The sequence below is a fragment of the Rhinopithecus bieti genome, unplaced genomic scaffold, assembly GCF_001698545.2.
Source record: "Rhinopithecus bieti isolate Rb0 unplaced genomic scaffold, ASM169854v2 scaffold_7967, whole genome shotgun sequence".
Lineage (NCBI taxonomy): Eukaryota > Metazoa > Chordata > Mammalia > Primates > Cercopithecidae > Rhinopithecus > Rhinopithecus bieti.
The window spans coordinates 3,776,609-3,789,825 of NW_016806112.1; positions in this window are offsets into that span (position 1 = coordinate 3,776,609).

Below are 13,217 nucleotides of genomic sequence, written 5' to 3' on the forward strand. Positions count from 1 at the left end.
CTCTCCCTCCCTCCCTCTCTTTCCCTCCGTCTCTCTCCCTCCCTCCACATAATCTCCCATTTCTGCTTTTCTCTGCATGTCTGGTCCTTTTTCTCGCCTCTGCAGACCATGTTTTCTGCTGACCCATTGGCTCATCTAGAAAAGGTCCCAGGGCTGACTGTCATTGGCCCAGACTGGGTCACGTGACCCCCCTTGACTTATTGCAATCCAAGTACTTACCTCTGTGTCTGAGGATTGGGGTCAGACCCACCTAAGCCAAACAGACTAAGATAGGGTGAAGAATCCTTTAAAAAAAGAAATCACAAGGCCGTTTTCAGAATGATGGGGAAAGAATCCAAATAGGCAAAAGCAACAGATGATCACTCCCAGGAGTTCAGTGAATTTCTGTTTTATGACCAACCAAGCCCTGACTAAGCACAGGGCCAGCACCTGGAACTAGGGGAGTGGCTCTAAAGGAAACTTGCACCTGTGGCAACAGGTCGTGGGAGCTGATTTTACTTAGGCTTTTTAAAATATCATCACCAGTCAGCCGGGTGCGGTGGCTCACGCCTGTAATCCCAGCACTTTGGGAGGCCGAGGTGGGAGGATCATGAGGTCAACAGATCGACACCAACATGGTGAAACCCCATCTCTACTAAAAATACAAAAATTAGCCAGGTGTGCTGGTGCATGCCTGTAGTCCCAGCTACTTGGGAGGCTGAGGCAGGAGAATCCCTTGAACCCAGGCGGCGGAGGTTGCAGTGAACAGAGATTGTGCCACTGCACTCCAGCACTCCAGCCTGACAACAGAGCGAGACTCTGTCTCAAAAAAAAAAAAAGAAAAAATCTTCACCAATCACACCACATTGCCATAGGGAAACTGGTTCTGACTTTGACCGTAACATGCAACCCTTCTGTGGCATCATTTGAGTTGCAAATGCCACATTACATGAATTTTGTTGTGGGGAATTCCATTACACGGAATATTGTCTCCTAGGTCCTGCTGTGAGCTGTGAGCTCCACAGGAGCAGAGAAAACCAAGGCTCTAGGAGAGATCTAGTAGCAGCGTGTCACTGCGACAGGCTCCAAGCCCTCTGATGTACGCCAGCTTCCTTGGTGTAAAGGACCTCGTCAGTGGTGTCTGCTTGGTCCTGAATGACCCCCTCAACCATTGCCCACTCCCTGTCTCAGAGGTGGGCTCCTGGCAGCTATGTTTGTACAACATGGCCCTTGGTTGTAGCTGATTATCTTGTGTGGACCTCTGACTCAAGCTCAATCAGTCATTGTCCCTTCTTTGGAATCTGAGACTTCGATAGAGGAAAAGTCCTTCTCTCCATGGGGCTGGAGTATGTGGACTAGGGGTTGTGGGCAGCCATGACCCCCTTGCCCATCCCCTGGGCAGGGCTGAGAAGAAGAGCAAGCTGGTCCCAGCCCTTTGGAAGGTTGTGGGTCCTCGGTGGAAGTAGCTCTGGAATGAAAGAACCTGGGAACCTTTGGGGCCTGAAGATCTGTGTACTTTGGGATGGAGGGAGCCCTGAGCCACCAGAGGAGCAACAGTGAGACAGGGAGGCAGGTTCAGAGGATTCTGGATGAAGCAGCTTTAACGCAGGGAGGCAGAGGGAGGCTGGGTGTCCCAGCAACGTTCCTGGAGAGAGTTTGGGAATCAAAGACCATGGCCATTGGTAATCACTGCCCTCGGCCCACAAGTTCCAGGGAAGCAAAACTTTCATTAGTAGCCACAATAATGGCTATATTAGTTATCAATAATTATCAACAATTATTATTATTTTGTGCCAATATAGCCTGTTGTACCTTCCAAAGCATATCCACCTCCACAATCTCATTTGCTCCTTTGCCATCTATATTGGGAAAGATGTATTTTTTTTAATTTTTAAATTTTGTTTAGAGACAGAATCTTGCTCTCTTGCCCAGGCTGGAATGCAGTGGTGCGATCATGGCTCACTGCAGCCTCGACCTCTCAGGCTCAAGTAATCTTCCTGCCTAAGCCTCCCAAGTAGCTGGGACCACAGACACACACCACCACACCTAGCTAATTTTGTAATTTTTTGTGGAGATGTAGTCTCCCTGTGTTGCCCAGGCTGGGCTCAAGCTATCCTCGCACCTTGGCCTCCTGAAGTGCTGGGATGAGCTGCAGGCATGAGCCGCAGCAGCTGGCTGGGAGAAAGATGTATTATGTTCTAAGAGTTGCCGTGGGGGGCAGGTGCGGTGGCTCAGGCCTGTAATCCCAGCACTTTGGGAGGCTGAGGCGGGGGGATCACCTGAGGTCGGGACCAGCCTGATAAACATGGAGAAACCCCATCTCTCCTAAAAATACAAAATTAGCTGGGCATGGTGGCGCATGCCTGTAATTCCAACTACTTGGGAGGCTGAGGCAGGAGAATTTCTTGAACCCGGGAGGCGGAGGTTGCAGTGAGTTGAGATCGCACCATTGCACTCTAGCCTGGGCAGCAAGAGTGAAACTCAGTCTCAAAAAACAAACAGACAAACAAAAAACAAAAAGGAATTACCATGCCCACAGCCCCTTCTAGAAAAAAGCTACCCGTGTGCCCACCCCTTGCACACTGGATTAAGGTAGGTGCTTGTTGCAAAGGCAGCCACCCTACGAACAGGGTTGTGACTTCTGAGGCAGCACTGCCGGAGTATGGGTGACCAGCTGAGCCCACACAGCCTCTGTGGTAGACTTTTGAGAGTGAGCCTCTGGAGGGAGGCAGGACTCTGGTTTCCCAAAGGCAGAAGCCAAATGACACAGACAGAAGGTAGTAACAGGAAGCTAAGAATAAATGAGAAGTAGAGGCAGAAGTTGGGAGGGAGGTGGGATGAAGGTAGGAGAGAGACATTAGTGGACGGGGAAGTACCCATGACCATCTGAGTCATAGAGGTGGAGGAGCTGATGGAGGGGCCCTAGAGCAGAGAGTGCCTCTGGCAGGTGGCGCCCCAAAGCCTGGAGGACACTAGAACAGCACTGGTCCCTGAAGGATGTTCCTGGTCCTGAACACCATTCTGAGCTCCAGAGAGAGTAGACAGGTGGCTTAGCTTCCTGTTCTCCGATGACCTTGGCCATCCTCAACAGCAGCCACCAGAGTGGTCTCTATTCCTTAATGCAGCCACACATACCCCATACAATGTCTGGCTCAGCAGAGCGAGGCCACTCCTGGCCAGTGTCAGCACAACTCAGCAAGGTCCTTCCTCTCATCTGTCCCTGGACCCTCTCTTCCCCAGAGGGGGCGCTGTCAGGGGCTGATTGCCGGAAGGACCCTTATGCAATGCAATGGCATCAGTCGAGGCATCACCTGCCTTCAGCCTGGACAGTTCAGGGATATGTCCCAGGAGAGATGAGCAACATCTTGATTAGTAGTTGAGCAAATTAAATCAAAGCATGGTGAAAAAATCCTCCCTCCCTCCCTCCCTCCTTTCCTTCCTACCTACCTTCCTTCCTTCCTTCCTTCCTTCCTTCCTTCCTTCCTTCCTTCCTTCCTTTCTTCTCACCCAAGGGAGTCATGCTGAAATCAGGGGAGAGTAGCCCTGAGAGGTGAGAGCTCCTGGAAAATGTCAAATGCCCTAAGCCAGAGATGGGGGTCAAAAAGCATTTTCATCTGGAACCTCCTGATGTCAGGTAGCCAAGAATGGGGAGACCAGGCCCCTTTCAGCATGCAACCCTGTAGGTCCCACAGGCCAGGAGACACCCTGAAGACTTTTAGCAGGGAAATGCCTGGTTTCAGGAAAATGGATTGGAAAGAGGTCAAAGGAGAGCCAGGGAGATAAGTTAGGAAATTGGAACCAACATCTGGAAGTGAGGTGAACAAGAAACAGGTTTCTCTTTTAGAACTTTTAGTTGCTGCCTGGAAGGTAAACAATAAGCAAGTAAACAATACACTTATACTATGTGTCCAGGGAACAGTAAACATGTAGGAAACACGACTGCAAGAAAAAATAAAGCACAGCCAGGGGCTAGAGAACGGTGGGGACAGAATGACTGGCGCAGAGACTGTCAAAAATAAAGGTATGTTCAATGAATGGTTGAGTCTCGCGCTTTGATAAACACTGCTTTTCTCTTTACATCCTGAATTATGTTGTCTCGGTTTAGGTTTTAACTCTAGGGTCTTCTCTTGTTCCCTGGGACTAAGGTATTTTCTACTTTTTCCTTTTTTTTTTTTTTTTTTGAGACGGAGTCTCGCTCAGTCGCCCAAGCAGGAGTGCAGTGGTGCGATCTCTGCTCACTGCAAGCTCCGCCTCCCGGGTTCACGCCATTCTCCTGCCTCAGCCTGCAGAGTGGCTGGGACGACAGGCACCCACCACCACGCCCGGCTAATTTTTTGTATTTTTAGTAGAGATGGGGTTTCACCTTGATGGCCAGGCTGGTCTCGATCTCCTGACCTCGTGATCCCCCCGCGTCAGCCTTCCAAAGTGCTGGGATTACAGGCGTGAGCCACTGCGCCCGGCATACTTTTTCCTTTTTTAAGAATCAGCAACTTGAAAGATAGCATGTTCCCACATTCTTCAGGAATGTCACATTTGATATGGCCACTGGATGTACTTGACTTCTTTATTTATGATTTCTGGCACATTTCCTTTGAGGACGCTCAGAATAGCCTCTGATCCGGCTCCCTCACAGAAACAGTGAAATCGAATCTTCCTGTACTAACCCTGAGAGTAAGAAACTTTCCTGATGCAAGCTGCCCCCGCCCTCCATGAGTAAATAACTGGGTGGTCACAGCCTTCCACGAGCAGGGCCGCGTCCCGATTTCCAGTGCAGCTCTCTCCACAGCAACATCTTTGACTCGCATACTATTTTTCTGGTAAAGTGCATTCACTTCCAGAAACCTCATCGCAATCAATAGGCGTGGTGTGCATGCTCCTAAGGCCAAGTTCGGGCCATTCGCTCTTCACCAACCTCTTTATAATCCGTTAAATGTTTCTGGTCTATCCCTTGGTAATATTCAAATCAATGTTCTGACTTATTTATTCTTTGGAAGCCTCATTTATCTCTCTCAGCATCGTGCCAGTTCTGTTTTCCTCTCTTGAACTTTTGCACTCTGGACAAAGCAAAGGGCTCAAAGGAGCGTTTGTTGTGCTGGTGCTGGCGTGTGTATGTGTGAATGAATTTACATGCACATGAGTGCGTGTGTGTGTGTGAAATAGTGGAAAGAGCTCTGCGTTCGAAATCTAACACATTTAGGTTAGAGGGACAGTTCTTTTGAGTTCTAGCTGGTAATTTTGAGCAGGTGACCTCTTAGGGCCTCAGTTTCCACACCGATAAAGCAAAAATATGGGTATATATCCAAGAGACATGTAAACATATGTACATACAGCAAAAACTTGTACATGGGCCAAGTGCAGTGGCTCTCACCTGTAATCCCAGCACTTCGGGGGACTGAGGCTGAGGCAGGAGGATCACATGAGCCCAGGAGTTTGAGACCAGCCTGGGCAACATAGCAAGACCCTGTCTCTAATAATAATTTAATAGCACTTGTACATGAATGTTCATGGCAGCTTTTTTTTTTTTTTTTTTTACGGGTGGGGTCTCTCTCTGTCACCCAGGCTGGAGTGCAGTGATGTAATCATAGCCCACAGCAGCCTTGAACTCCTGGGCTTAAGTCTTCCTCCTGCCTCGGCCTCCCAAAGTATTGGGATTGTGGGCATGAGCCACCATGCACAACCGGCTTTTAAAATTATAAACCAAAGCTGGAAACCAATTAAATGTCATTAACTGATGAATGGATGAATAAAAGGTTTTATATCCATACTGCGGAATATCATTCATTCATAAAAAGGGATGAAGTACTAATATAGGCTACAACATTATGCTAAATGAAAAAAGCCTTGTAAACATTATGCTAGCTGGGCGCGGTGGCTCATGCCTGTATTCCCAGCGCTTTGGGAGGCTGCAGTGGGCAGATCACCTGAGGTCAGGAGTTTGAGACCAGCCCGGCCAATGTGGCAAAACCCCATCTCTACTAAAAATACAAAGATTCACCAGGCATGCTGGTGAACGCCTGTAGTCCCAGCTACTCAGGAGGCTGAGGCAGGAGAATCGCTTGAATCTGGGAAGTGGAGGTTGCAGTAAGCAGAGATCATGCCACTGCACTCCAGTCTGGGCCACAGAGCAAGACTCCATCTCAAAAATAATAAAATAAAATAAAATAAAATAAAATAAACATTATGCTAAGTGAAAAAAGCCAGATATAAAAGACCATTATGTATTAGTTTCCCAGGGCTGCCATAACAAAGTAGCACAAACTGGGTGGCTTAAGCAACAGAAATTTATTGTCTCACAGTCCTAGAGGCTGGAAGTCTAAGATCAAGGTATCCAGAGCTGCTTCCCCCTGAGGCCTGTGAAGGAGAATCTGTTCTATGACTCACACACAGTTTCTGGTGGTTTGCTGGCAATCTTTGGCGTTCCTTGGCATAGAGAAGCATCACCTCAATCTCTGCTTTCATCTTCACATGATGTTCTCCTGGTGTGTATCTTCATATCTAAATTTCCCCTTTTTATAAGGATACCAGTCATACTGGATTAAGGCCCATTCTAATGACCCTCTCTTAAACTAATTGCATCTGCAGTGACCCTGTTTTCACATATAGCCACATTCTGAGACACTGGTGTTAAGACTTCGATTCATGAATTTGGTAGGGGTGGGAGAGACACAGTTCAATCCATAATACCACATGTTGTAAGAATCCAGCTATTTGAGAGGCTGAGGCAGGAGAATCCCTTGAACCCAGGAGGTGGAGGTTGCAGTGAGCCGAGATCGTGCCACTGCACTCCAGCCTGGGTGACAGAGAGAGACTCCATCTCAAAATAAAAAAAAAAAATTTAAAAAAAGAAAATTCCAGATATAAACAATTCATAAGTTTTACATTGTATTCCATTCTGAGTGACATGATGAAATCCTGTGTTGTCTCGGTCCATCCCACTTGGCATGCAAAACATTCCTTTGTCCAGCATCTCCACGCTGTATGAACACTCACCTGTAAGTCACTTAGTAGCCACCTTGGTTATCAGTGCCAGCATTGATACTGCAGTGCTTGTGTTTAAAATAAGAGTTTAAGTAGCCCTTTATTTTAATAATGCCTCCAGAGTGCAAGAGTAGTGATGCTGGCTTGTTGTTAAAATTGTTCTATTTTATTATTAGTTACTGTCATCAATCTCTTGCCATCCCTAATTTATAAATTAAACTTTTTCTAGGTATGTACATAGAGGAAAAAACAGAACAAGTAAGTCTAGTGGTATCTACAGTTTCAGTCATCCACTGAGGGTCTTGGAACATATCCCCCACAGATAACGGGGACTATGATACTAAAATTCAATGAATTACACACTGTTTTTGTTTTTGTTTTGAAATGGAGTCTTACTCTGTTGCCCAAGCTGGTGTGCAGTGGCCCAATCTCGACTCACTGCAACTTCCGCCTCCTGGACTCAAGCCATTCTCCTGCCTCAGCCTCCAGAGTAGCTGGGATTACAGGCACCCACTGCCATGCCCGACTAATTTTTATATATTTAGTAGAGATGGGGTTTCACCATGTTGGCCAGGCTGGTCTCAAACTCCTAACCTCAAGTGATCCTCCTGCCTCAGCCTCCCAAAGTACTGGGATTACAGGTGTGAGCCACTGCGCCCAGCAAATTACACACTTTAAATGGTTGAACTGTATGGTCTGTGAATTACATCTCATTAAAGCTGCTTTAAAAAAAAAAAAAAAAAAGATGTAAAGTTTACTATTCTTTTGCCATAATAAGGTCATGCAGATCACATGATATCATGGAAATGAATGTGTTTGGAAAACTCTGCAAAGACAAAAACAATTGTAGCCTTTGATTTTTAATTTTTAAATACCTTTGGTATTTCCTATGTGCCTTCCACCCTAACTGCATGGAGGATTCTCTATTCATTCTAAATCTTCCTAATGTAATAAGGAAAATTCCACCTCTCCTTAAAAGCTAACTTCAACAGTCCCTGCAAGCTTAGTCTCATATTACTTACAAAAACATCTTTCCTAAACCTGCCCTGTGATTCCTGCAAAATTTTTATCCGTTCTGAACTGATGTCTCTTTTACCATTGAATTCATCTCACTGCAATCTTCAGAAAGAACCTTCAAGCTTTTGCATTTTAAGAGACAAGTTTTTTTTTTTCCCCACTGCATCTGTGCTTTTGCCCTTGTTGGGTCACAGCTAGTTTTTCCCTAGAGGCCAAATCAAATTTCATAAAACAGTCAGGATCTAGATAGAGGCTAACAAAATCCTTGCTCACCCTCTGAGGCACCGCCGTGCACCTCTGTCCATCCCTGGGCCTCAGAGGGAGCAGACAGAGGCCCCCTATCTCCTGAGGTGTAACCCTTAGTGACCACTGTGCGGCTAGTCCACTCAGTGGCCTGTGGCCACAGAAGCAATGGGCACCGTTCTCTTACTTATGAACTTGGCTGGGTGTCTCATGCCTGCTCCTGAGTAATCTGTGTGAGTTGCAGGTCTCTCAGGCAGTCTGTCTCCTGTTCTGCAGGGTGAGGGATCTCTAGGTATAAACTCCATCCAGGTGAGTAGCTTGTAGGTAAACTGTGCAGTTGCCAAATCCAACTGGAAAAATCCTAATTTATGAATCCTTCCAATGACCTATTCTCCTATCTGCCTGTTAGACTCTACGCTCTGGGACCTGATCAAACTGGGTCCCCATCATAGCCCTCTAATCGCTCACTGTGTCTTTGGCTGAATTGCTGAACCTCTCTGAGCTTCAGGTTCTCCAACTGTGAAAAGGAGATGATGATCCTTTTCTCATAAGGTGTGATAAGGATGGAATTAATTTTTTTTTTTTTTTTTTTTTTTGAGACAGAGTCTCACTCACTCTGTTGCCCAGGCTGGAGTTCAGTGGCATCATCTTAGCTCACTGCAACCTCCACCTCCCAGGTTCAAGAGATTCTCCTGCCTCAGCCTCCCAAGTAGCTGGGATTGCAGGTGTGCACCACCATGCCCAGCTAGTTTTTGTACTTTTAGTAGAGACAGGGTTTCACTATTTTGGCCAGGTTGGTCTTCAACTCCTGGCCTCAAGTGATCCACCCACACTGGCCTCCCAAAGTGCTGGGATTAGACTCCCGGCAAGGGTGGAATGAAATTTGTCTGGTATGCACTAATGTTGGCTCTCTCTCCTCTATGATCCCAAATGTCCTTCCAGGAAAGCAAGATCTGACCCACAAGGTCCATCCTGGCTGCACTGAGAGCTATAAGGCAGTGGAAAGAGTACTGTACTTGGGGTCAGACCAAGTGACCTAATTTGAAGTCCCAGCTCTGGCTCGTGATCTTGTGTAGACTCGTCTAACCCACACCTTCCCATGCCACCCAGGCTGGGGTGAGGTGAGGAGCACATGGGATTATGGGTAAGAAACTGCTTAGAAATCTGGAAGGCACCCGGGTGCAGTGGCTCACACCTGTAATCCCAGCACTTTGGGAGGCTGAGGTGGGTGGATCACCTGAGGTCAGGAGCTCGAGACCAGCCTAGCCAACGTGGTGAAACCCCGTCTCTACTAAAAATACAAAAATTAGCCGGGCGTGGTGGTGGGTGCCTGTAATCCCAGCTACTCAGGAGGCTGAGGCAGAAGCATCACTTGGACCTGGGAGGCAGAGTTTATTGCAACAGAGTGAGTGAGACTGTGTCCCAAAAAAAAAAAAAAAAAAAAATCATTCCATCCTTATCACACCTTATGAGAAAAGGATCATTATCTCCTTTTCTCGGTTGCAGTGAGCTGAGATCACATCATTGCACTCCAACCTGGGCGACAGAGTGGAACTCTGTCAAAAGGAAAGAAAAGAAAAGAAGAAAAGAAAAGAGAAAAGAACAGAAGGAAGGAAGGAAGAAATTTGGAAGGGCCTGTGTGGCTGGGAGGGTCTACTGTCATGCCTGCCCTCCCAGCGACCATGTGGCCCAACACCCCTCATCCTGCACTTCACCCTCTGGCTGCTCCTACAGGACCCCACACCCACCTCCTCAAACTCCCTGCTCACAGGTGGGCAGGCTCCAGGACCCTCCCTCTCTGCTGCCCCATTTATCTTCCTTTCTGTATATCCTCCCAGCAGATCCATCAGATCCTTTCCTAGCCCAAAGTAGCTGTGAAGAGCCATCGTGGGCCAATGGGAGGAGCTGATAGTCTCCTATCCTCGACTTGCATGCGGTGAGTACGGCGCTCCCAAGGGACTGGGAGGGGCCTCTCCATCACTCCTCACTTGTGGGTTGCTGCTTGTGGGTTGCAAGGTGCGGGGAGCGGGAGGCAGTGGTGCCGGGGCAAGTTCCTTTCATCCTCTGTGCTTCTGCCACCTCATCTGTAAGTCGATATTGACAGTAGCACCTACCTTGTAAGTGTCTGGGTAGATTAAACAAGCATCATGTGTATGGAAGTTAGCTTAGAGTCCGGCACATAGTTGGTTATTACTGTTGCTTATTCATTCAGCTGTTCTTGTGCAGTCACTCACAGGACACCTTCTCTCTGCTGCTGCTAGGGGCACAGTGAATCGGACGGAGACCTCACCCTTGCGGAGTTCGCAGTCCAGGAGGCAGGCAGACAAGACCACAGTTGCCAGGTGATAACAGTGGGTGGGTGTTGTGGGAGCCACTGCACAAAGTGATAAGAGAAGAGGGGTGAGGTGGGAGGATCAATTGAGCCCAGGAAGTTAAGGCTGCAGTGAGCCAAGACCATGCCACTGCCCTCCAGCCTGACGACAGAATGAGACCCTGTCTCAAAAATAATAATAATAATGATGATAAAATAAAATATAAAAAGAGAGAGGAAGGGTGCTGTGGGAGTCCACAGGAGAGAGGTGCTAACTCTTCTGGGGTGGTCAGGGGAAGCCTCCCAGAGGGAGAACGTTTAGCTGGGCCTCGAAGGAGGTGTAGGAGCTCACTGCTAGTGAAGAAGAGACCTGGAAGAGGGCAGTTCAGGGATGGAATAGCACAGCAAAGGCACAGAGGCTGGGAGAGTGGGGGCCTGTCTGATCCCCTCCCACTCATCTGGAGCCTGCCCATGGGGTCCTGCTGCAAGCATCTGTGACTCTCACACCACAGGTGTCCTTCAGCCTGAGCCAGGAGCAGGTCACAGGTGTAAACACCCCAGGAACTGCCCTGAGCCAGGTGAGTGGGAGATGGGAGGTAAATACTTCAGCATCCTTTACTCTCCAGTAGAACAACTAGAAGTTGTGCTTTTTCCCATTTCCCAGAGGACCCCAGCAGGATGGACCCCCAGGTGCTCAGAAAGGTGGCCCCCTTGAACATAATCTGTGTTAGTTTCCACCTCCCAGATATGCCATTTGGACCCCACCCTTTCCCTAAGGTCTGCTTCCTGGCAAACCTGTGAAGCCGGCCTAACACATCAAGCTTTATAAGCATGGACTAGGCAGGTCAGTTGCCCAGGATCCTTCTGTGTTCCATCCTTCTGGCTACTGGATTCATTTTTCTGGTAGTTACTGAGCATGCATCCATGGCAAGCCCCGGATTAGACACCGAGGGAGATTCAAAGAAGTGGAGAAAATAGTCCCACAAGGAGCTATTGGAGGCGACAAGAAATATCTGGGAAAAAGAGAAAATATGGAAAAAATAGGAAAGGCAGAGTTCACTTGGGGAAGAACAAGAAGGTTGGTGCATGAGATCCCAGGGGATTGCCACAGAGAGAAGTGGGGAAAGGAAGCTGAAAGGACAAAGGGAGGGTCTCGCTCTGTCACCCTGGCCGGAGTGCAATGGCATGATCTCGGCTCACCGCAACCTCTGCCTCCCGTGTTCGAGTGACTCTCGTGCCTCAGACTCCTGAGTAGCTGGGATGACAGGCGTATGCCACCACCCCAGGCTAATTTTTGTAGTTTTAGTAGAGTCGGGGTTTCACCATGTTGGCCAGGTTGGTCTCGAACTCTTGGACTCAAGTAATTCTCCTGCCTTGGCCTCCCAAAGTCCTGGGATTACAGGCATGAGCCACCGTGCCTGGCCTGAGACCTCATTTGGACTCTGAAGCCTGGAGTGCCTCGTCTGAATGCTTCTCAGTGGGGAGCCATGGAAGGGTTTTGGGACAGGAACAATCTATGTGTTGAAAGGACACTTTGGGTTCAAATGGAGGATGACAGGGCAGAGCGAGGCCCAAGTCAGGGAGGCCCGGAAGCATGCTGTTGGAGGAGTCTCGGCCAGGCCAGCTGTGACTCCAGCTCAGCCCTGGCTCAGCCAGCCCAGGCTCCTCCAAGACCTCCCCCTCAGACTCTGGAGGGCCGTCTTCTCATAAGTGCTCGGGATGCTTTCTGCCTTCCCACCCTTCCTTTCAGACCTGCTTCCTGCTTGGCCTCCAAGCCTATTCTTCCTCTTACCTTCTCCCATTATCTCTGACTTCAGAATGTTTGCTTTGGCTCCCACTGTCTCCCCTCTGCTCTCTCCTGCGGTTAGTGTTGGATACTCAGCAAAATCTCTCCTTCCTACAAGCCAGCGCAGACCCATCGGGGCAGGGATTGTCTTCTTTCTACTTTAAGTAAACGGAATTGGAGCAACCTTGGCCTTGGAAGACAGACTTTGTCTTCTAACGACTTTCCTTCAAAACCACAAATGCATTTTGTCTCGATTTGAGGTGGTTCTTGCCTCTCATCTCAGCAACCTCAGGGTGAGTGTGAAGCAGCCTCTGGCAGCCTAAAGATTTCACAGCGGATGCTGCGCTTTTGTGAAAAGTCGATTTTTCTGCAAACCAGCCGGGGGCAAAGATAGTGCAGGGCTCCTTCCATTCAACAGACATCTATGAGCCAGGCCTTGAGCTGTGTTGTGGGGAGTCGCTGAATAAGGCGTCTGCTCTCCAGGCCTGTGTGAGCTGGTGGGGGAAATGAACAAGGAGACTGTCCATGAGAAAAGCTTGTACAAAGTACCATGTGGCCTCAGTGGAGGTGCAATGCCGTCCACACTGACCTTGCATTTGTGTGTAGCACCAGAGCTGTGCCACCTTGGGGAAGCATTGTACCTTCCCCTACCTCAGTTTCCTCACCTACAAAATAGGCGTAATGAGAGTTCTTCTCTTCTAGGCTTGATGTGGGGATTACACAAGGCACATGGGAAGTGCTTTGCACGGAATCTGGAGAAGGAAGTGCTCGCTATTCTCTCTTTAAAAAACATTCTCCCAGCACTTTGGAGGCAGAGGTAGGCAGATCACTTGAGGTCAGGAGTTCGAGATCAGCCTGGCCAACATGGTGAAACCCTGTCTCTACTAAAATACAAAAATTAGC